Source organism: Sciurus carolinensis, chromosome X, assembly GCF_902686445.1.
Source record: "Sciurus carolinensis chromosome X, mSciCar1.2, whole genome shotgun sequence".
NCBI lineage: Eukaryota > Metazoa > Chordata > Mammalia > Rodentia > Sciuridae > Sciurus > Sciurus carolinensis.
The window spans coordinates 90,893,635-90,919,140 of NC_062232.1; the positions used below are offsets into that span (position 1 = coordinate 90,893,635).

General features: G+C 35.6%; 1 protein-coding gene across 4 annotated transcripts in view; it reads right to left on the bottom strand.

The window, feature by feature from the left end:
• The window catches only part of Acsl4 (acyl-CoA synthetase long chain family member 4), a 92,014-nt gene extending 66,916 nt beyond the window's left edge, over positions 1–25,098 (bottom strand). For 3 of the 4 annotated variants that reach the window (XM_047536199.1, XM_047536198.1, XM_047536200.1), the window contains exon 1: positions 24,940–25,097. The gene's annotated coding sequence lies outside the window, so the exon portion shown is untranslated. Of the gene's footprint in view, positions 1–24,939 lie in introns of all 4 variants that reach the window. The other variant, XM_047536197.1, reaches the window with a different exon arrangement.
• Positions 25,099–25,506: the final 408 nt, after the last annotated feature.

The window sequence follows — 25,506 nt, forward strand, 5'->3', positions numbered from 1 at the left end:
TCCTAAAAGTATGATTACCAGGTCAAAGATAGATCTTTTATGGGATGTGGGTGGGAAGGTGAGGGTGGGAGGAAAGTCTATTGAGATATACAAGAAAGTACTTTGAAGAAAGGTTGTACCTATTTATACTCCCATCAGCACGACTGAATATTCTACTATGAAATATTTTTATTATTTTAATAGACAAAAATACCTACTTTGCCTGTACTCTACCCCAACAAAACCATTTATTGCCTTTAAAATTAGGTTATATTCACATTCTCTGAAGTTCTCTTGATTTGTGCTCTCTTTTTATCCAGAATTCTGCTTTAAAAACCACCTTTTGTGGATTACATTCAATAATACCTCAAGCTAAAATTTCTGACCTTCTTTGAACTCCTATAGCTCTTCTCTAATGGCTCTAATTAGTTCTTAAGTTGCATTATACTAACTTGTATTATGACTTTCTCTTAATCACTTATCTAAAATTGTAAGTTCATTTGGGGCAATGACTGTGCCTTAATATCTCTATAGCCCGTTTTGGTTTGTAAATAACATCAAATGTTTCATGGAACAAATAACACTTGTCAGAATATACAGCTGGTTTAAGCCATTTGTTTTATCACAGTTCATATCTACCTTTCACTTCATTTGTTTGTAACTTTTGAAGCTAGAATATTTTTTAGATTTTCAAATCAACAGATATTTTTGGAAACTTCTTGTAAGTACACTTATATTTTAGACAAACAGCTACCACTATTATATTTTAGACCAACAATAATCTATTTTAGCCAAACAAAATTCTTGGTTCTACTCAAAACCAACATCATAGTCTTTTGAACACTGGAAAAAACAGTAATAAAGTACATATCTATGAAAAAAGGCACTATTTCTTTGCATAGTTAAATCTGCAGTATCTTGATAGTTTCACTTTGCCAGTTGTGAAGCAATGCTTATTTATATATTAGACCCATGTTTTCATCTAAGCTCAATGACAGTCTAATTTAAATGCCAAAACATTCAACCCTAGCAAATAATTCTATTGGCACTCATTTTGTTACATAACTTTTCCTCTAATTAGTATGGAGATAGACATAGAATTATCAAGTGCCTACTATGTGAGTGCCAGACTTCACCTGGGACAGGAAAATAAACAGCATGCATACAAATCCTACTCCTTACTAACAAAGTTAGAGTTTCAGAGCCAAAATAAGCCTAAAAGTGAAATAGTAAACTGATTTTTGAAAAAAAACTCTTGTCATGGATGAACCTGGAGGATATTATGCTAAGTGAAATAAGGAAGACACAGAAGAACAAAAACTACATGACAACCCTTACAAAAAGAACCAGATTTAGTCGAATTCATAGAATTAAAGAATAGAATGACGGTTTATCAGCAGTTGTGTAGAGGGAGAAATGGGGTGGTTTTAGCTAAAGGGTACAAAGTTTCAGATATGCAAGATGAATAAATCCTAAAGTTCCACTGTATAATGTACATTCAGTTTAAAAACTACTGTCACATACTAAAAAATGTTAAGAGGTAGAGTTTATGTTAGGTGTCATTATCATCCATGTACAAATAATAAATAAGAATGTAGGGGCAACTTTGGGAAGTGATGAATGGGTTTATGGCATTGATCGTGATGATGGTTTCATGGTGTATCCATATTTCTAAACTCATCAAGTTGTATACATTAAATCTACACAGCTTTTTGTATGTCAATCATGTCTTAATAAAGTATTTTTAAATTATTAAACAATAATTTGTAATATAAATTCTCAAAGCCAATTTTAAAAATATATAGTTATCATCATTCTCTAATTTAAAATGAATGTAAATTAGGTTGTGAAGCAATAAGAACACCAAATGAGTCTATCCATTTCACTTTTAGAAGTGTGTAGTATAGGGCTGGAGTTGTGGCTCAGTGGTAGAGTGCTTACCTAGCCCATGTGAGGCACTGGGTTCCATCCTCAGCACCACATAAACAAGTAAAATAAAGGTGTTGTGTCCATCTACAGCTAGAAATGTTTTTAAAAAGAAATGTGCAGTACACATTTCTTAGAACAGTATTTGTCTGAGCATGCTTTCTTGTTCTGCTACCAGTGACAAAGAGCAGGGTAAACAAAACAATTAAGCAGTGGGATGCAGGCTAACATGAGAAATGGAAGCTGCTCAAACACAAACTTTACCTGGTTTGACATTTTGTCTGGGTGCTTTTTTTTTCCTGACCATTTGCTCCCTTTACCTGAAGCTTATTAGAAATCTCCAAAGTTCCTAACCATATTTTTTATCACAGCTTTCAAACTCATTTTAAATTCTTTTTAGAAAATTTTCTATTTTTCTTTAGCCTCTAACCCACCTCTCCCTCATATTTAATGAATAATAGAAGCTATTTACAAAGGAGAGATTTTCCACATTTGGTCCAATGAAAGTTAAAAAAAATGATAAAGAGAGGGCTATAAAATTTCATTTACTCTTTAATAAATCTTTTAAAATCTTAAATTTTGAATAGGTATGCATTCTAGCTTAAAATAAATTAGTATAAAACAAATTATGAAGTGAGGGACTTAGTTGATATTAAAACTTATTTAACTCCTCTTTACCTATCTTGCAAGATTTTTGTAAGAATTAAAAAAATTGAGAACAATAAAATTATAAAATAATTTCAAAAAGAAACTATTCTCCCTCCCATGACTATAGAATATTACAAAAGCACTATATATGTGCTTCTCTATATGGTAAAATTAAGAATTTCTTTCTGATAAGTTTCAGTTGTAGTTTTACTGTTAATATCATCTTAAGAGATAAGATAGAAGATGAATGTGAAAATATAAGAAAATAAAATCCCAGAACAGTACATGGTTTCTATCCTTGTGGCTACCCAAAATTAAATTAGCAGTATCAAGAAAGAAAACAAGCCAGCTACAGTAATACAAACCTGTAGTGCCAGCTACTGAGGAGGCTGAGGCAAGAGGATCACTGAGCCCAGGAGTTTAAAGTTAGCCTAGGCAACATAGTGAGACCCTGTCTCAAAACAAGAAAAGAAAAACAAAAAAAAAAGTAAAGAAAAAGGTAGAGGAGGAAAGGGAGGAGAAGGAAGATGAAAACATTCTCTTTTGAAGCACTCAATATATTAATTGCATTTAAATGAGAATTTGTAAGCCATAAACATCAATAAATCATAAAAATCAATAAGTCGTGCTTTTAAGGTCCACCTAAGCTACAACTTGACTATTCTGAAACAACCACAGGGAAAAACTTTCAATAGATGAAATTGCTTCCACAATGGTAATTCTTGACTTAGGTGGTCAGACACTTATGATAGTGAGTTTTAAATATTCTTGACAAACAGAATGCACAACAGTAAACACTATACTTTCCAAATATCTCCCTTTCAAGTTTATTCAAAAAATATGATGATATAAGTGAATCTGAATTTTCAAGGCTTTCATTAAAATATCAGAGACCCGAATAATACTTTAAGGAAATGCTTGCTACTTTAATGATCTTGACCAGGAAGAATTCCTATATAATAATCATGACTTTCCACAAAATTTGTACATTTATGGCCAAAAGTTATGCTTTGTTTTTAAAAGTCACAAAGACATGAGTATTAATAACTATACACACAGAAATGATGAATATAATGAGAAGCAAATACTCATGGCATAATGATTTTTCGGAAAAAGTCACATTTCCCCCTATAAATTATATAAAAAAGAAAAAATATATTTTTAGAAATATAGACTCAGAATAAAAACATAGCCTGTTCCAATGATTCCCAACATATTACCTGGGGCTACAAGTTCCTTACAGTACTATTATTGGTAATATTACATCTGTACTTTTTATTTCTCCCCTGAACAATTTTTATTTATTAAAACAAAAAAGCACTGGGGTTTTGTCAGAAGTATTGCCAATTAAAAATAAATTACTCAGTGCTGTCCAAAGCACGTAACAAGGAACTTTATATAATAGTGTTGACAGAGGTGAAAATTGGTACATACTTTATAGAAAGCATTTTGGCAATATTAAGAGCTTTAAAGTCATACCTCGTAACCTGGTAACTTCACTTCCTACTTCTAGGAATATCCTCAGGAAATAATGAGACAAATACAAAAAAAAAGCATAGGGAATAGTCATCACTATGGTGTAGATAACAGAAAAATTAGGAGTAGTCTCAATTCCCAAAAGGAGATTGGCAAAATAATGATGCACTATTATCAAAGAGTATTTAAGGATATGGGAAAACATGGAAGATACATGAAGTGAAATTTATTTAAGATGAAATTGAAAGTACAATATCAATTTTCTCAGGTTTATATGGGCTATAATTCAAAATGTCTCGGGGTTGTAGAATTACGGGTGATTTTAGGTTTATGTCTGTCCTACATTTTTAAAAACTTCTACAAAAATGTGTCAGTTTCATCAATTAATAATAAAGTTAAAAATATAGCACCAGGATTTCAATTTCTTCTAGTATGTGTATGTATGTTGACAAGTGACAATGAATATGGCCAAAAAGATGTTTGGCCCTACTTAGGAAGCACAATGACACCAAAAATTGACTTTAGCTGTACTAAGCAAAGTAGATTAGATACCTAGTTTTTAAACTAGACTCAAAGTAAAACAATCTGTGAAGCTAAATAAAATGATGTTTATTTTATCTTATAACTACAAGGTTAAGTGATTCCTAAAGCTAAGCACCCTTGCCATCTCCTATATCAAAATGTGACTAAAAAATTAATTATTAGTAGGGGCTGGGTTCATAGCTCAATGGTAGAATGTGTGAGGTGCTAGGTTCGATTCTCAGCACAACATAAATATAAATAAGTAAAATAAAGGTATATCAACATCTAAAATTATTTTTTAAATTAATTATTAGTAGTAAGAAAATGGGCAATATCAAAAAGTCAGACAATCATGAATGATAAGGGGTTCCACACATAGATAAAAGTATAAATAATTTCTGAAAGATAAGAATTCCACTTATCCTGTCAAACAAACAGAATCACAAATGGAAGATGATATTGGTATAAGATTAAATAAGTACTGTTGCAGATAACTCACATGCTTCTGTCCCATAAGGAAAATGTTTTCAGTTGACTAGAATCAGTCTCTCACAGGGTATGAAGCCTAACCCTAGAGAAGGCATCTCAAGCAAAAAGAACCAAATGAGTATCACTCCTTAAATGCCTGTAATAGGTATACCCAGAGTGTTGCTTTTCACACTGATGATCAGAAGGCCTGTGAAAGGAGGAGATATGAGAAGTGAACTCTGTCAGTCCTTTCTTGTTTACAACCTGATCTCTGGGAACAAAAACTCAAACTTCAGAGGATATCATCTTACCTAAGATAGTCTTGCTTCAGAAATTCTAATCAACTATGATATCACATTACATATGTGTACTAGCTGACTTCATAATGAAGGGGAATGCAGAATAGGCTGAATCATTTCTTTTCCTCAACATTTTCATTTCAAAATGTTTTGGGAAACAGTAAAGTTATCATTAAGTAATCTCGTTTCCTGTAAGGCCCACACATCTATGAATGTGTCCTGTAATAACCTCAACAGGACCTAGCAGCATGAGTTCACAGCATTAAGTATCATAAAATAATACAGTTGCTACATATACAATCGTACTACAATATACAGTAACATCTTTACACAAAAATTAATGCTTTTACTCCAAAGTAAAGGGAAATTGCTCTGTGGCTGATGGTTCGTTAAACTGTATTGAGCCAGTGCTTCTGAAGCAAAACTAACAAACTTAATCCCTGGATGAACTGATTAAAATGAGAGCAATCACATTTCCCAGCTTTCCAAGCACTGTTGCAAGGTATACATCTGTTGGCCCAAAGTATTATCAAAGACCCTCTCTTTTGCAAAAATATCCTAGTAATGATCCTAGTGGTACCCCAACTCTGTTCCCACAAAGAAGGCAAGAAAGTATGGCTAAATTAGCAGACACTGACCTATCCTACTTGAAAAACACTTCCAAGTATAAATACCTGTTTGAATCCTCAGTCACATGATAGACAAATAAATGAAAGCACTAGTTATAGAACATTAAACAAATACGCACACACAACTCCAAATGTGTCAACAATATCAAATTACTACTAATTTTAAACAGTTTATTTACAACCGAACAGTTAGACTCCAACTAAAATCTGGATTAACATCTTAACTATTGACTTCCTGAAGTCAATTCCTCATCTTAATAATGTATAATTTAGGCTGGGTGCAGTGGCACATGCTTATAATCCCAGTGGCTCGGGAGGCTGAGGCAGGAGGATCACAAGTTCAAAGCCAGCCTCAGCAACTTAGTGAGGCCCTAAGCAACTTAGCAAGACCCTGTCTCCAAATAAAATATTAAAAAGGGCTGAGGACGTGGCTCCATGGTTAAGCATCCAGTTCAATCCCCAGTACAAAAAGAAAAAGAAAAAAAAAGTATAATTTACTATAGAATAAATCAGATTTCACTGTAAGAAAATACATTCATTTATAGGTTTTTGATTCATATGACTTTTTTTTTTTTTGGTGGAGACTAGGTACCGGGGATTGAACTCAGGCATACAACCACTGAGCCACATCCCCAACCCTATTTTCTATTTTACTTAGAGAGAGGGTCTCATTTAGTTGCTTAGCACTTCACTTTTGCTGAGGCTGGCTTTGAACTTACGATCCTCCTGTGTCAGCCTCCCAAGCCCCTGGGATTACAGGTGTGCACCACCAAGCCCAGCTCATATGACTTTTAAAGACTATAAACCTATTTAATAAGTTGTGTTTACCCTTTAACTTTAGAAATCAGAGAAAAAAATACTGCCAGGTTAACTTTAGCATGCAAACAAAAAGTCTACCCTTGCAAGGAATACATATTTATGCTAATTAAAAATATATGAATAATATAACAGTTATAATTTCCCACTTACGATTTTCTGGAAAATATGGATGAGAAACCTTAGAGTTGTATATCAAATGAAGTATCTGATTCACAACCAGTGACAAAAAACTAAAGCAAATCTGAACCATTTTTAAACTAATCCAGATACTGCAAGCTCCAACTCCTGGAACAGTCTTTCTTTAGTATAGTCTATCAATCAAAATACTAAAAAAGATTGTATTTAAAATGACCCATAAGAAAAAAAAATATCATTCAGGTTTCAAATACAACACCATGTCTTAGCTGAGAGGCAGTCCATATAGAAGTTAGAAGCAATATGCTACAGTCAGACAGCCTGGGTTCAATTCTAGGCTGTCATTTACTAGAGATGAATGACCTAGGACAAGTTAACCTCGTAGCCTAAATTGCCAAAACTACCAAATAGGGAATACTACTATATAGTGGGACTGTTGTAAGTTTTAAAAGAGTTAAACTCATAGCCCTATCCATTATGAACTTATTTCAGCTTCTCAAAAGCACCAACCTTAATCTCTCACCTCTCCTTCTAGCACATACCTTTTATGATGCCAAGAACATTCTCTACTCCCTTTTTCTTGCTTCTTTTTACATCTTAGTTTAAATGAAATTTGAACAAAGCCTTCCTTAATCTCCTATTTATGTTGGCTATATCTGCTATTTGCGATCAAAGCACCCTATAGCGCTACACTTAAACTTCACTAAATTTCTGTTCCCTTGCTAGGCTTTACTCCTCAGAGAGAAAGATCATGTGTGTCTTAATAACCATAGTAATACTTGAACCTAGCACAGTTACAGGTTCACAGTAGGTGCTTAATAAATATTCCTTGAATAGATATTATGGAATGAAATAATGGAGAAAGGAAATCAAAGAAGAGTTTTCAAACTAAGTATTTCACTCTAAGTGGAAGTTTATGCCTCTTCACACTTGAGATATATAGAACTGCTTCCTCATACACCAAGAGGCTTGCCATTGAATATGGCAAGTGTCCATACTCTGACAAAGAACAAACTTTATGTCCATTCTGGGTAAAGAACTATGACTTCATAAGTAGAGCAAATAACAGTGTGATCATACTTATTATTTCATGCCCCATATTCCAAAGCATTTATTAAAATAAGGATAAAATAAGGATACTGCAGAAAAATTACATGGCTAGTATATCTCCCTAAATATTATCAGCTGGGTCAAATGAAATGCTTGAGCACCAGTGGCATAGGTGGTGAGAAGAAAAGGAAGGTGTCACCACCATCACAAAAGCATGCAAGAAAAAGCAAAAGTGGTATGGTGGAGTAAAACATTCAGCAGCTTGTCTAGAGAGTGCCACTGGGTGGCACTAGTGTCCCTAGCTACCCACTGCAAAAATGAAACCAGGAGGGAATCATAAGGCTATTTTGCAGAGCTTAGGTTGAAAGATCACAAGTCTGTCTCTATTACTTTGATGGGCAGAAACAATTCACTGGAATTCAAGTTCCGTAAGTCTACCATCAACACAGGGTAGAATGTTGTGCTTATCAGAGACTCCTATTTGTCAATGTTTTCGAGTAGTGAAATGGTTTGAGAGTCAGCTCACTATTCTAAATATAGATTCTCAATGAAGCTAGAAAGGGAGAAGCGGATAACCTAGGAAGATTTTTCAAACCTTATGATGAACCACATGAAACTGCCAACAGCAAAAAATCTGTTACACACACACACACACAAAAAAAAACACAACAATGGCAATTTCAAATGGTTCAACCTAACACACATTCAAAATCACTGGCCTTTTGAGAAATCACTTACTGATGAGTGTATGTCATATTTCTCTGGTTTACTAAGGAGGAAAAGGTTGAGAATACATGCGTGGTTGGCATTTTACTTAAAGATATCAAGAAATAACTAAGCAAAGAAATTCATACAAAAAGATATCTAAGGATAGAGAATGAACTATATTAAAAACAGGGGTTGGGGGAAGAGGTTTCTCAAAGAAACTGTCAAGAAGCAAATTAAAAATGGTATACAAAATACCTTTTCAGCCTATCTTTTAGAGGAGTTCAAACAGTTTGGGGGGGATGTATTTATAGTCTCCACAGGGAAAAAAGTATAGAAGGATATATACTAAAATATCAGTTGTCTCTGATACAAGGATTATAATACTTCGTTTGATCTTTATCATTTTATCTATATACATTTTCTAAGATTAATATATATAAGACTTTGGAATCCTGGAACAGGAAAAAATTGGTAGAAAAAAATAGGAAAATTCAAGAGAACTCTAGAGTTAACAGTATTGCCCCAGTGTTATGTTATACAAAATGTTAACATTAGGGGAAGCTAGGGACAAATTATACATCAGATCTCTGGACTGTCCTTAATACATTTAATACATTTTCTGCAAACCCATGTAAAATTATTCCAAAATAGGGGCATGATGGCACATGCCTGTAATCCCAGCGACTCAGGGCTGAGGCAGGAGGATTGTAAATTGGGAACCAGCCTCAGCTCAGCAAATTAGCAAGGCCCAAAGCAACTCAGTAAGACCCTGTCTCAAAATAAAAAAATAAAAAGGGCTGGGGATGTGGCTTAGTGGTTAAACACCCCTGGGTTAATTCCCCAGTACCAAAAAGAAAAAAAATTCTAAAATAAAATATTAATTTAAAAATAAGCCAATGTGGTAATAGCACATTTTAAAAATATAAAAGTACAATCTAAAAACTTTTTAAAAATCTAGAATAATCCATTTTTTGTACTGGGGCTTTAACTCAGGGTGCTTTGGGCTATATCCCTAGCCTTTTTTAGTTTTCATTTTGAGGCAGGGTCTCCTAAGTTGCTTAGAGCCTCACTAAGTTTCTGAGGTTGGTCTTGAACTTATGATCCTCCTGCCTCAGTTGGAGGATCCCAAGTAGCTGAGATTACATGTGTGCACCACCACACCCAGCTTAGAAGAATCAATTTGATTAAGCCATCCCTACATATAAAAAGGCATATAGTGGAATGAATTTTTGAGAGTAAGTCACTACTCCTCCTATCATTACAACGGCAAATTGTAAAGACAATTACATCATCTGTCCTCTCTTAAATATGAAAGTGATGTCACCCTACTGGGCATAGTAGAGTCATTGAAAAAGAAAAACATGGTTAAGTCTCTGTGTTATTTGGTTTCATAAACATCATAGCTGAAGACTACCCACCATAATAAAACATAAAGGATGGTAGGAGTTTAAATTATACCAATGACAACCCATTTGGTTCATGATATTCTTAAAAATCCATTTTTCCAACTTCTGAGTACTTATAAATGCATGTGCATGCATTTGTTCAAGAAATATTCAATGAGTATATACCACGTTCTACCCTCATAGAGCTTACTATTCAACAGACATTATATTAAGTGGCTAGAACACAGAGCTAAATGTGTACATAAAATAGGAAAGGAAGGTTACCCAGGAAGCAATCTTGAACCCTATAACAATCTAGACAATTATAAGCTTTTTAAAAAGTTAGTAATAACAGCTACCCTCCATGATTATCCAGTTATACCTGTTACTGCTTAGGTATTAAATGGCTTGCCTAAAAGTGAATTTTATGTTCTATGTTTCTTCAAATCTTGGGGCATAAAAAGTATACAAAGGATGAAAGTTAGGTTCTAAAAGGGACCTTCTATTCTAAACGAATGGAAGAAAGAAAAAGACAGTGTCAAAAAGCACAAACAGAAAACTAAAAGGTCCTGATCAATCTCATCAACAGACTAGCCAGCTATTATACTCTTGTCTGATTATATTATTCCAGCAAATGTGAAATTTGGAATAGGTTAGTTCTACTATGGAACACACCCAATGGAGGTTTCAGTACCTAAGTATTTAATCTGCCTCAATGTACAGTAGTTCTCACAGTGCCAAAATAAGAACTCAGTGTTGGGGTTATAGCTCAATGACAGAACACCTGCCTTGCATGTGCAAGGCCTTGGGATCCAGTCCTAGCTCTGCAAAAAATAAGAACTCCAAGAAGAGATTAAAAGAGAAGTGCTAGAGTTCTAAAACCCCAAGCAGATCAGAAGTGTTTTTCCCCCATTTCAATGAAATATCATTCAAGGAAAGGGGAGTTACATATCTCCATACAAAGGTCAGTAAAGGAACCTGCTGCAATTTCAGTTGTTGATATTTCCTCCTACTAGATATTGCCCATAAATCCCTAATGCGTTTAGCTTTTGCTGAATAGGCGATGTAAATGCCTTTAAGATATCCCTTTGCAGTTATTTATGTGATTATTTAATCTAAAGTACATCATCTTTAAACTAGGCAGTAATTCAATACTTCTTGAAGCATCTGTAACCAATGTCAACAGTAATAAAAGATAAGATGGTAGTTTGCTTTTTCATGTATATGGAGCAATCTGCTGCTTGCTCTTCTTCAAAGGCAAAAACCAAGGTCAACACAGAGGATGGTTTTGAAATGTTTCCCCTTACCATAAATCATCCTGAGCTCTGTTGGTTATGTGAGAATGTCTTACAGACCAGACTTTGTTAAAAAGAATAAGAAAAGGTATCATTAAAATGCTTTTAACACCCTCATTTTATGATTTCCAGGACTGTTCTGCATGAAAGTAAAAGAGCACAATATTGAGGTTCAGAGCCTGGTGCCAAGTTCAGGCAACATGCTGATCTTTCAGCAGCAATGTGGCAGAGTCAGGAAAAGCAGGGGGAAAATGGTGTAGCAATAGCAGGATGTGGCCACAGACTTGGCCAAAAATCAAACTCCTAAAGTTCAGATAATTCCACAGGATAGTTTTATGCAACCCAAATAGGTAACTGTACAACTTTCAAATATCATTGATTTTTCTTTAACTTCAGAGGTAGTGGTCATCAGCAGAGTTCACAGTTTAAGAATTAATCATCCACATTAAATTCCAATGAAAAAGAAATGTTTTCCCATGATTTTGTGACAAATGTTATATATCTAGAAAAGATGAGACAAATAATTAGACCTTAAGTGCTTATTACCTTAGCTAGGAATGATGCCAAAACTTAGAGAAATCACTGTAGGTTGAAAAACAATGTGTAATCAAAGTCGGCTACTTCAAAATAATTGCTTCCATATTATTAAATTCACTATAGCAACATATAAGTATTAAATAACAATCCCACCTTTGATAAAGAATGATAGAGTTCTAACTCAATCTTGCCAATTTTCACTGACAACTGATCACCAAATTAAAAACTGCAGAGCTTTTCAATCTATTACTTAGCTTAAGGAACCCACAGGCTACACCTTGTTTTTAAATATGATTCTTAAGTACAAGTTGGATTTGAGATTCCTGGTTTTCAAAACTCAAGGTGCACCCTGGCTATAGACCATAAATTCAATACTACTTCCTCCTCATCTTTGGTAATGCCCTAATATAGCATCCACCTCCTGTTTCCTGCTGGCAGTGTTCTGAGAAAGATGACCCCTGAAACAAAGGTGGGGGAGGAAGGTAGTCAACAGCTTTCCCAAGTTGAGGACAACTGGAAACAAGACATGAGCACACAAATGCATTATCCCTATAGGCTAACACACAAAATTTGGTCCTTAGTGTTATGAGTTTCGTTCTTGGGTTTTGGAGAAAAACATTGGTATTTGAAAACTGTGTTAGGAACAAATTCCCAGTTTTCTTTTTTTTTAAAATTTGTTCTAATTAGTTATACATGACAATAGAATGCATTTTGACACATTATACATAAATGGACGATAACTTCTCATTCATCTGGTTGTACATGATGTAGAATTACACTGGTCCTGTAATAATCTACGCACATAGGGTATTATGTCTGATTCATTCTACTATAATTCCTACCACCACGCCCCTCCCCTCCCTTCACTCCCCTGTCTAGTTCAAAATACCTCTATTCTCCCCTCCCCCACTCCAGCCTTATTGTGAATTAGCATCTGCATATTAGAGAAAACATTTGGCCTTTGGTTCTTTGGGATTGGTTTATTTTGCTTAGCATAATATTCTCCAGCTCCATCCATTTACCAGAAAATGCCATAATTTCATTTTGCTTTAAGGCTAAGGGATATTCCATTGTGTATCTATACCACAGTTTATTTATTCATCTGTTGAAGGGCACCTAGGTTGGTTCCAAACTTTAGCTATTGTGAATTGCGCTGCTATAAACATTGATGTGGCTGTGTCACTGTGGTATGCTGCAAATCCCCAGTTTTCTATTATTGCAAATCATACGTCAATCACTCCACAGAAATATTGCAGGTAACCAAATGACAATGGTATAAATGCAGAGTAACACAGGGATAAGACAGGGGTTGGGAGCTATCCCACCACTGGAACTTTTTCCTCCCAAGTGCCAGAGCTGTCACCTTTATAGAGCACTTATGTTTATACTTTACTGTTATACCCCTACTGAGCTAGGATTCAAGACAGCTGGCAGGGCTGGTGTAAGTGTCTTTTTAACTTCACTATTATCTACCCCTGGGGCTGAGAATTACCAATCATTCAGTTTAAGCCAAGCAAGTGCCCAAAAGAAATGCAAAGACATGATTCACCTGTTAAAAGTGATGTTGGGGAACTCCATTTTGAAAGAGAAATACAAGATAAGGCAGGGGCATACACCATGAAGGTTTTCATTTTATAGTTAATTGGCTCTTCTAAAACAGCCTGTACTTTAATACCACCTGTAATGAAGTATGGTACCCCCAAATTCATGGGAAATATACTCCAAGACATTCTTCACATGCCTGAAATTGTGGATAATACCGAACCCTATATACACTGTTTTTTCCTAAACATACACACTTTTGATTAAGTTTAATTATAAATTAAGCAAGGAAGCGATTGTGATAAAAAATAGAATAATTATCTCAACATACTGTAATATAAGTCATTAAAAACTTATAAACTGATTATTTCTGGAACTTTCCATTTAATGTTTTCAGACTGGTTGACTGTGGGTAATTGAAACTGTGGGTAACTGAAAACTATGGAAAGTAAAAACCGAGGATAAGAGGAACCTCCTGAATTCTCTGAGGGTTATTTCCTAGAGAGAAACTTTTCTCCTACAAATATTTTAAGAGTTAATTTTTTGGTAATCAAGATAATGTTAAAAAATGTAAATATGGGCTGAGGAGATAGCTCAGTCGGTAAAGTGCTTGCCTTGCTATCACAAAGCTCTGGGTTTGATTCCCAGCACCACAAAAAAAAAAAAAAGGAAATATGTTTATAAATGAAAAGATCCTGCTTCCACATAAAAATTCTGGCCTTTATACTTGACACTAAAAAGAAAATCTAAGTAAAGCAGTCATATGTTTCTAGGGAAAATTTTGAGTTGCATAACATCCTTAGGAGGGCAGTCATTTTGCTTAAAAATATAGAACACATAACTGTATTTGAATGAGAATGCTAATACTGACTATTTGAGAAAATAAACACTACATGGATTCCCAATTAAAGGTTGCATAATTCACCAAAGTTGCACCTGAGCCCTGTTTTTTCTAGCTTCCAGGTTATGGAAACAACTTGCATCTTGGAAACTCTTAACTTAAATAGTAAGGAATTGTTTAGACATAGAGGGGAACCCAATACCTTCTAAAATCTTTGTGGGCTTGCCTTGCTACCTAAAACTTTCTGCACCCCAAATATTCCACCAAAGACTTTAAACCATGATAGACTAACATTATAATTTACCTTTGACCAATTTCAGAAAGTGGTGGTTCCAAGCTGTAGGAGTATCATTATCCCTGACCTGCTTTTCTCTTTTCTGCACTATTCGTCTAAAACACATTCATCTGACAATTGTTATGAATACTGCCCAGTTCTATCCTTTAATAAATTTATGATTTTTCAATTATTATTTTAAGCTCCTTCTCAACTTGGTATCTTCAGTGGTCATGTGGAATACATCTTTTGCTTGGATTAATTCAATGCATTATTAGCATGAGCTCTCTTCTCAAATTCATGATTGAATTTTAAGCTCATTCACCAAGTTCCTGTTTCCTGTCTGAGGGAACTTTTTAGCTTTCAGTTTGTCTGAGAAACAGAAATGACTAACATATTCTGAGCACAGTGAAGGATCACCATCTTCCCAGCAGTACCAGCACTGCCCACTTCCTTAGGTTTTCTTTGATGACACATCAGTCAGGTACCCTCTGGGGATTGGTCCTTCCAAACCTATCATTACTTTTTTATAGTATTAAAATAGTTTGAGCACACATTAAAGGTAATAAACAAAATACCTAAGAGAAAACAGGTATTTCATCATGTGTTCCCACTACATTAACATTCAACAACCACTAGAATCCACCATTAACATTTTCAACACCTCTTTAATAGTCCAATCTCACATCCCCTTCTCATTAATCAACTGAAATAGGGAACCTCTACCCTGACTCCCCTGTAAAGTCTGCTAACTTGATAACACCTATAAGAGAAAACTCATGCTATCAAATCAAATCCAAAAAGGCCAAGATGCATATAATTTTGCAAAACAGAGGCTGTTTCCATCATTGTAACAAAAATATAAGTGGCTAGGCACATCCTTTGTATTAACACCTTTGTCCACAGGTGGTCTTCTTTTATAAAATGCACAACTGAATTTGTGGAAAATGATTAAAGGAACAAAAATTCTTCATCATAAAACGATATATTATTGCCTCTAAGTGCCACAGCATAAACCCAAAGGATATTATAATGAGCCTTCAGTGGATTTGTTTCATAAATGCCTACAAATGATAAGAGAAAGTGGCATACAGACATAATTGCCCAAATCTATCATGGTTCTCCAACACAGCTCCGCTCTTCATTTCATAGAAGTATCACAGAAGACTGACATTACTACAGATACCTAGATTTTCTTTACTCTTATAAATTGTAAAGAAATATAACTTTGCCATGCACAACTTTAGCCAAAAACCAGACACAGCAGTTGGTTTTTCTTTTACCAAAAGTAATCATTTGTGTGAACTTTTATAAATGTTCATTAAAACCAAACTCCACACAAATTAATTTCCTAATGACATTTTAAAGTATTTCACTTATATGTCATCACTAGCAACCACAATTTAATTGCAGGCAAGCGCTGTATGATGATGTTTCCATCAATGATACACCACATATATGATGGCAGTCCCATAAGATTACAGTGGAGCTCACAAATTCCTATTACCTACTAAAGTTGTAACACAATACATTATTCATGCTTATGGTGATGCTAGTGTAAACAAAACTACTGTGCTGCCAGTCATATAAAAGCATAACATATACAATTATGTTCAGTAGGTGTACAGTACGTTGTTCCACCTAGGTTCACACGATGATAAAAATCAGCCTAAAAAATCCACTAACAATACATTTCTCAGAACATATCCCCATCGCTAAGAGACATATGACTGTAACAAGTTCTCAGTTAAATTCAAAACAGAACTGAACTGGTTCAACACTGACAACATAAAACTTCCCTGGTTATTTGTTTCTGGTGACCATAACTTTTTTTCAAGATTATAGTTTGTCCTAGAAACTGGTTATTTTAACTAAAGCATTATATTTATATGGCACAATGTTGTTCTATTCTCACCAGACATCTTTTTCACTCATTCAGAGTTACTGATCCTGAACAATGTTCCCAGTATAGTTTCAAGTTAAAGGAAGCAAGTTATAAATCACTATGTACTCTGAGAATCCATTTTTGTAGTTAAGATGATATACATGTGTGTGCACCTGTGATTACAAGTGTGCATACATGTGCATCCAAGTGTCCATATACATACAAAAATTTATTTACAAGCATACACAAAGAAGCTCTCTGGGTATGGGATCATAGTGCTTATATTCTTCCCTAAATTTTCAGTGTAGAGAATTTAGAAAATATAAATAGTATTTAACAATGGGGAAAAAGTTATGTAATTAAAAAACACCTGAGAGCTCACTCAGTACAAGCCATTACATTTGTAGCACAGTACTGTTATGTAATAAAGTAACCATATTGTAATTATCCTTCAGTGTGCCAATGTTTCATATTATCAATCTTCAAAATTATAAAAATCAATTATAAATTGTTTAAAAACACTACAGAATTGGATAGGGTAAAAAGTTAAAGTATCCCTATGTGGCCTTCCTCTAAGAGAACTCCCTTTTCCTCTAGGGATAGCTACTCTTGGTGTGTTATCAATCAGAACTTTTTTATTATCTGTACAGATGATAAGGGTTTATTTGTTTTTTGATAAGTGGAATTATGGTGTACAACTGTTCTGTGACTCCCTTCACCCTTATCTCCTACTTAAAAACATACTCTAGAACTCCTATGTCAGTTCCTATAGGTCTCCTTTTTCCTTTAATTGCTCTATGGTATTCTACAGTACAACCTATTATTTAAATCATTCCCTTACTGATGGATATTTAGGTTGCTGCCAAGTTTTCACTGTAGTGAAACAATGTATAGCTTTATATACATGGAGATATTCCCTAGAATTGCTGGATCAAAATGTATGTACATTTTAAAATGAGGACTGAATTACTCTTTCTCAAAGACCTACAAAATGTACAAACGAATGTACCCATTTGTTAAAAGTGGTTATGTTTAGTTTTTGCCAATGTAGTTGGTGAAAAATGGTTTACGTTTCCCTCATTATTAGAGTAAATTTGAGCATAATTTTTTATTCATCATTTTATTCATTTTTTTCTGAAAAATGCCAACTTATATTCCTCTGCCACTTTTTCTAATGGGTGCCTCTCTTACTTATCTATAGGAGTTCTTTACATATTATGCATATTATATAGTAGAAGCCCTTTATCTAATGTGATTTAGAATAGTTGGGGATAAAAAGTTAAATTTGGGTGAAAATTATTTTTAAATATTATTGCACACATTTCATTTTATCAGTGGTAAATGTACAATCATTCACCAACATTTTGATATAGGATACAGAGGCCAAGACCTTTGTCTTTAACTCCTGGCCCACTGATTGTATAGAACTTTAAACTGAATTCTTAGGACAAAACTTCAAATGACTTGAGATACTAGTAAAGCAAGGTAAGTGCAAAACTTTTTTGATTTCTACATTAATTTTACATAGATCTATTATAGTTGTCTTAGCCATACCTACTTAGTATTTTCCTTAGCAACTTGTTTCAAACTCTTTGTAAAACACTCAATTTGTTTCATTTATAATGAAGCTTATGTAACTAAATTGTATTTTCTTCAATATCTATCCACTCCCCAACTCCATCCCCCATCCCCATAAACTAAGAAGCAAATCCCAGACATTGTACTTATTAACCTGTAAGTTTTCAGTAAGAGCTCCAAATCTCCCAACTCATATTTGACCAGGTTACAAAATATTAAACAAATTACATGTTTAAAAAAACATGTAAAACCAAATTAAACAGGTTAAATAAATAAACATCTTGGTACACAAGCACACTGGAATGCTACAGACTAACCTACTAATAGCAAAGGTTCAGTGCATAGGAAATTGAAGATCATCATTTAATGTGGTGAGTCAGGAAAGTCAAAGTTTCTACTGCATATGTGGAAGCTATTTCTCTCTAGTGTCACATTTATCTTTTCAACTTTTTATGATGTCATACTTTCCAAAAGTATTAAACATATAAACTTATATTTTTAAATATATACTAATATTTTTAAATATATCTTAATTTCTGTGTTATCATAAGAGGTGGGGATCCATTTCCTTCTGAATGTTTAAGCAACTGTCTTAAATCCATTTCCATTTTCAAAAACACTGAGCATTTAAAAGAACTAAAGTGTCAACTTACAAAAGAAGGAAGCTGGGCAAACAAAATAATAGACAATAGTCTAAGTTCAGGTTGACAGACTCATAGTACTATGTCTTTAAATATCACAAAGCAATTTCAGGAGCAAAAGTGCTGCCATGCCTGGCTTACTGATTACCAATCACTGTGGCTCCCAGTGAAGATCTACATCATCATGACTGCATACACTTCTAGTTGCCATACCTATAAATTTACATTCACATGGAAATAACTAACACTTCAATAATCACAACAAAATCAACTTTTCCCATTCTCTATACATGCCTTACCAAGCCTGCTAACTTTGTCAAGAAAACAGTCTTCTGAATCACAATATCCCCTAAAAATGTAAACAAAATGTACAAAGAGTCAAGGCAGTCTGTTAAATTTCTTTGATAACATAGGATGATGATTTATAAGGTTGCCTTATCTCTGGGATCAAACATTTTCTATAAAGGTCCAGAGAGTAAATAAGTTTAGCAGGCCATAAGGCCTGTTCTACCTCTGATGTTGTATTGTGAGAATAGCCTGATAGTACATAAATGAATGGATGTGGCTGCATTCCAGTACAGTTTATTTACTAAAACAGGTAATGGGTAGGATTTGGCCACAGGGAGCATTTTGCTTGTCCCTGACTTATACCAATGTTGATCTTTTTCAAACAGGAATATATTACACTAGATGCACACATAATTGAGCAAATATGATAACAATCAAAGGACAAGTGATAATTTTAATACTACTTTGCAGAAATGATTATTCTCATAATTAATCACTAACCTTTTCCTATAAGTTCTTATGAGTGTATAACTATAGTTTTATACTAGGAACTGAATCCAGAGGTGCTTTCTCACTGAGTCACATCGCCAGACCCTTTTATTTTCTCTAGTGCTGGGGATTGAACCCAGGGCCTTGTGCATGCAAGGCAAGCACTCTACCAACTGAGCTATATCCCCAGCCCCCCAGACCTTTTTGTTTTCCATTTTGAGATGGGGGTCTCACTAAATTGCTTAGAACCTGAATAAAATGCTGAGGATGATCTCAAACACGTAATCCTACTGCTTCTACCTCCTGAAGCTGGGATTACAGGTGTGTGCTGCTGTGTCTGTCAAGTACATACACATTTAAATGTAAAATAATTAGCATCACTTAAAGCTAAAATTAATCTTTAAACATTTTTAGTTGTACATGGACACAATACCTTTATTTTATTTATTTACTTATGTTTATGTGGTGCTGAGGATCGAACCCTGTGCCTCACATGTGCTACACAAGTGCTCTACCACTGAGCCACAACCCCAGCCTTAAAATTTATTTTAAAAACAGTTAACTCTAAATTAAAAAAATAAAAAAGGGCTGGGGTTGTGGCTCAGGGGTTAAGCATCCCTGGGTACAATCCCTGGTACCAAGAAATAAAAAGTAAATAAATAAAATAATTTTAACAATTAATACATGCCAATTAAAAATTGATTCTTCCATAAAAAAATAAATAAATAAATAAAAACAGTTAAAATGAATGCTAAGTCCAACTATAGAAGGAAAATATGGAGTTTTAACAGTCAGATTCAATAATCTTTTATTCACTATTCTGATAACAATGAAAAAAGCCCATCAAATATGTGGTTATGATTCATAATTTCATTACTGAAAATGCAGAAATAGACTTTCAACGAATGGTTAAATGAGAACACAAATTTGTTCCTCGGGTTACTTATCAAAATCTTTGATGAGAAAATATATAGTTTTGCCAAAATATTTTAATTTAGAAAGTGAAACCAAAAACCTTCTTGGCACATCATGTGTCTATTTACTTTAAAATACAGATTTTTATGTTGTATGTGGTATGTGACAGCCTGGTGAAGTAGATATCATATTTTTAAGGCACAAAAGCATGGGAGCCATTTTAATATAATAAAAGCATGTGTGAGCATTCACATACTAAACTCAAGGCCACTTGTTCACAGAATATATTTGAGCTCTAGGACTGTTGAAAGAGAAAATGCTCATATTGCTTACACAAATAATTGATATTATACAGAGGGAAACAAAATTAAATAAGAAAAGTATATAAGATCCCTTGACACCAAAAAAATAATCCATAAAAGGAAGAATTAATAAACTGGACCTCATCCAAACTTAAGCCTTTGTTCTGCAAACATCTCTGAAGAGGTTGGGAAGACAAGCTACAGACTAAAAGAATATACTTTTTTTTTTTTTTTTTGTGGTACTAGGGATCGAACTCAGGGCCTTGTGCTTGTGAGGCAAACACTCTACCAGCTGAGCTACCTCCCCAGACAAGAATATACTTTTGAAACACATACCTAAAGGATTAGTATTTAAAATATGTAAAGAACTCTCAAAACTCAACAGTTAAAAAAAATCCAAATAGAAAATGGACAAAAGACATGAATGAACATTTCACTGAAGGGGATATAGAGATGGTAAATGAGTAAGTGAAAAGACATTTGACATGATTAGCTCTTCAAAAATCACAAATTAAAATTATGGGAAAATATCTTACAAACCTATCAAAATGGCTAAATTAAAAAACAATGACAACACCAAATGCTGGCAAGGATGAGGAACATTCATACCTTGCTAATGAGCATGTAAAAAATCATACAGTCACTGTGGAAAACAGTTTGATAGTTCCTTAGAAAACTAAATATGCAACTACCAAACAACCAGCAATTGTTCTCTTAGGCAGTTAAACCAAAGAAAGGGAAATTAATGGTCACATAAAAATTCGTACATAGTTTTTCACAGGATCTTTATTTATAAAACCCCCCCCCAAAAAAAATAAAACCCTGGAAACTCCAGATATCTTTTGAGAAGTGAATGGTTAAACATACATCAATACTAGGGAATACCACTCAGCAATGAAAGGAACAAAATGTTGATAAAGGATACATTCTCTACCTGAATCCCCAGGGAATTATACCACGTGGGTAAAAAAAAAGTCAATTTCAAATGGTTACATAATGTGTGATTCCATTTATTTAGCATTCTTAAAATGACAAGACAACAGATGTGGAAAACAGAACAGTGATTGCCAAGTGGCCAGAGAGCTAGGGAGACATCTGTAAATATAAAAGGGCAACATAAGGAATCCTTGTGGTGAAGGAACTGTTCTGCCTATGGTGAACATACAAATCTACAACTGATAACATCATAGAGAACTAAATATACACAAGAGTTCATGTTAAAACTGGTGAAATCACTGGGCTCAATGACACATGCCTGTAATCCCAGAGGCTGAGACAGGAGGATTGCAAGTTCCAGGCCAATTTGGGCAATTCATTGAGACCCTGTCTCAAAATTTTTAAATAAATAAATAAAATAAAGAGGGTTGGGAAGGTAGCTCAGTGGTAGAGCTCTCAGGGATTCAATCCCCAGTACCAGAAGAAAAAAAAAAAAGAAAAAAGAAAAAGAAAACCACTGAATAAAATGACTAGATTGTATCTATTTCAATTTCTTGATTGTGATAATATAGTTATGCATGATGTTACCACTGGGGAAAATCAAATGAAGGGTACTATTTTTTTATGACTATATGACAATCTACAACTATGTGAAAATTCAAAGTCAAAAGGGAAAGAAAGAAAAGAAAGAGTATGTAAGACAAGTTTGGGGGGAATGCTTTTAGTTTTGCTAAGGGTTCAGCAATTGAAAGCCAAGGAAGGAAACAAAAGTAATTTTGAATAGTCTATAGTTAATACAAACATCTTTTCCCTTATGGAACCTTAACTTTTCCCAGAATTTGGTTTATGTCACTGATTTGGCTGTTGTGTTTTATTGTTGTTGTTTGTGGTACTGGAGATCAAACTCAGGACCTCACACATGCTAGATAAGTGCTCTACCATTGAGTCCATATCCTTGGCTTTCAATTTTAATAAAAATTAACTGCACATACATCTGACTTTCTACAACCCCACCACCATCCCAGGCAACATACTCAAAGTAGCAGCTGTCTTCATAACCATCATATCTTGAGGGCCTGGCACAAAATAAGTGATAGATGAGGGGAAAAGATAGTTGAATGAATAAACACAATGAGATATCAGTGTATTCTTTTAAAGTTCTTGGCCAATAACAGTTATAAGGCGGTATGTACACATTTTCTTACAAATTTCTAAAAACCATGGATATGTAAAAACCAGTGTTATGTGTGTATATATGCATATATACATATATGTTTCATTTACAAGTAGAAGTTAACAATATGACATCTGACTTTTGTAAAATGCTTCCCAATTTATAGACTTCCAAATATAGTAAGGAACTCATTAAGACCCAATGAATTAGGAACTAAGTATATTTAAATTGAAGCAAGCATATGTAGACCTTTGAGGAAAACATTCTAAATAGTAAATGATACATCAGGATTTATGACAGAGTCTTAATGAAAAGTGCATTATACACACATATTCATCATATCTCTTGAGTATTAAGAATACAGATTTCATATTGAGGAACTTTCAGATGATTCTGTCAACTGTCTGAAGACACTTTACAAATGTGAAAACTAGGAAAGGTAAAATGACTTGTTCAAGGTTACAAATCTAGGTAGAGCTGGAACTAGTACCTGAGCGTCTCCAGAGTCCCAACTCATTTTCTTCTCACTGAATTGGGCAAGACTCTTCTTTGTCCACTATCTCATCACTGCCCCAAATATTCAAACAAAAACTTAATCTGAATCATTTGTTGGTTTTTTTCCAAGGGTTTTCCAAAACACACACACACACACACACACACACACACACACACACATACACACACACACAAAGCTGAATGTACTCGAAGTTACTTGCTGCATTACACTTTCCATGGATTTTTTTAGGTGTCAGATTACTTATGGTCTGATAAGGCACTTTAGTCTAAGATGGGAAGTGTACTGACAGTTTAATGTTTCATCTGACACCTAAATGGCAGAGTATTTGTTAATTGTAACAGGAATCTTACATGTCTTAGCCTTTAGCAGCTTCAATTGAAAAGATGAGTTATTTTGCAGTCTAAGAAAGAGACCTTACACCATTAAAATCTTGATTGATAGGCTTATTGGCAGTATAATAATTGAAGCTCCCCTTGCTGCCTCGTGTATCAAGAAACTGTTGTTAGAGGCAAAAGAAAAGGAAAACTAAAGTTACAAGCAACGATGGGAAATAGTTTCCTTGGGTTAAATCTCCGTTATGCAGCAACATGTTAGTAAGCATTAATTTAGAGGTTCAAGAATGAAAACACTAGAAGGAACTTTAGTTATGCTCCACACCAACATCCTTATTTTTGCAGAAGAGGAAACTGAGCAGTTAATTAAACCATTAACCAATAAAGTAAAGTGCTTACTTTTTCAACGGGGTTCTTTTCAGTGCTATTTTACCCTCATTCTGCATCTCACCATCATTTCTCAGAGTGAGGATGGACTTTTTTTAAAGGTCAAAGTAGCGAATAAAGCAAGTTAATTTCAAGAGGGTGAAAAAAATGCCATCGAAGGAGGAGATGCTGGAGTAAAAAAGAAATGACGTCTTATTTCAAATATGTAACCCTTTGATGGGTTTAGGCAATGAATCATATTCTCCTAGATTTTTCTGTGTCTATAGACTTCAGCCACAGTTCTTTCGGGTACTCAAATGAGAGGAAGAGGAAGTGAATAAAGCTAATACTAAATATACAGCACCAAGTGAAGGCAGGGATGTAGACAGAAAGGGCAGGGTTGGGGGTGGCGGAAAGCATGCTTCTGCTAGAATCCATCTGTTTTCTAGCATCACCTTTTAAAGGTATGGATGTTAACAGGATATCGGCATCCCCCAAATTCGAGAGTCCGGATGCTTCTGTAGCCAGAAAGACCCCCCACCCCGGTTCTCAGTTAAAGAGCGACTGGGAGGGGACAAAATGGAGCTGAGGTCTAGGGGCGCCCTAAAGGTCGTTTGGAGGTCTAGCAAGCAGTTGATGTGCTCCTCTCAAAAGGGTCATGGCACAGCCTCATACTCTGATCAGGAAGATGACTTCTGGCCTCGGGTTACCGTGAGCGGCAGAAAGAGGCAAGCCAGGATCTCAAGGACCCCAGCCACTACAAAAGGAGAAGACAGTGACCGCAGATATCTTCCTGGTCTCGGGAGAGGCGGGAGGGTAGACTGGCCGGGCTCAGGGAGAAAGCGAGCGGATTCCGGGGACAGGAATGCCCACCTAGCTTCCTGAGGGCTCAGGTGAGCTATGCTAACCCCCGAGCAGCTGGAGCCCAGAGACCTAAAAGCAGCGGTGCCCGGGCCGCAGCCTCGTCATCAGGCGTTACTCACCCAAGGCGCTGCCCTCCGCGTCTTCGCAGCCGGCGGGCACCTAGCCCTCGGGAAGCTCACGAAGGGAGCCGCGTGCCCGCGAGCACTGGGGCGAGGAGGGGCGCGCCGCGGAGGCCAGAGAAAAAGCCGCAGAGGCGGCGCGCGCACCCGGACAGCCGGCGGAGGCGGGGCGCAGCGCGAGCCCGGAAAAGACGCGCCCGGAGGGGCGGGAGGAGCGGGGGCACGCGGTGGTGTGGCTGAGTCGGCCGAATCGCAGGCGGCAGACGGCTCGGCCCACCCACATGCCCGCCCCCGCTCGCCTGGGACGTCAGCCGAAAAGGCGGAGCAGAGCGAGCACCAGCTGTAAGGGAAGGGTGCTGAGGGGGCGCGGAGGCGGCTAAAGGCTCCTTGCGGGTTGCCGCTGCTCCCGGGCTTGCTGGCAGTGCCATCGAGTGTGTTTCCAATGGGCCTTGCGCCTAATTGCGGAGAGATGCAGAACCGGCCCACGCCCACACCTGCTTCTGAGGACTGCGCCCCAGGGTGAAAGTTCCCTTGAGGTCATCCTCCAGATTCCCTTTAAAGACACTT